Genomic DNA, 393 nt, shown 5'->3' on the forward strand with positions numbered 1-393 from the left:
AGTTTAATATACTTAAGATAGACTACAAGCAATGTGAAAGAACCCTCCATCTGAATCATTAGAATGTTTCTTTCTCGCTCCCTTCCTCCTACCCTTTCCCTCCCACACTCCTCTCCTCCCTCTTCCCTCTTCCCTTCTCCCTGCCACATTGGCTTTCCCCACTGATGGTGTCGTAGTTATAAAATAACATACTGTGGGCTCTCAACCCACAAATGGACGATTTCGGGGACCAATGACATACATATACTTTCTCTGTTGAAGAGATGCAAGGACAAGCACACCTAAACACAGGTGTAGCTTAATAAGCCTGCAGCACAGCTTTGAGATTCATTTGTTTTTCTTGGGAAGTGCACATGTGAAAGCATGTTGTACCTTACTGAATATCACCTATGG

This window comes from Talpa occidentalis, unplaced genomic scaffold, assembly GCF_014898055.3.
Source record: "Talpa occidentalis isolate TD23 unplaced genomic scaffold, MPIMG_talOcc4v2.1 talOcc4.15, whole genome shotgun sequence".
Classification (NCBI taxonomy): domain Eukaryota; kingdom Metazoa; phylum Chordata; class Mammalia; order Eulipotyphla; family Talpidae; genus Talpa; species Talpa occidentalis.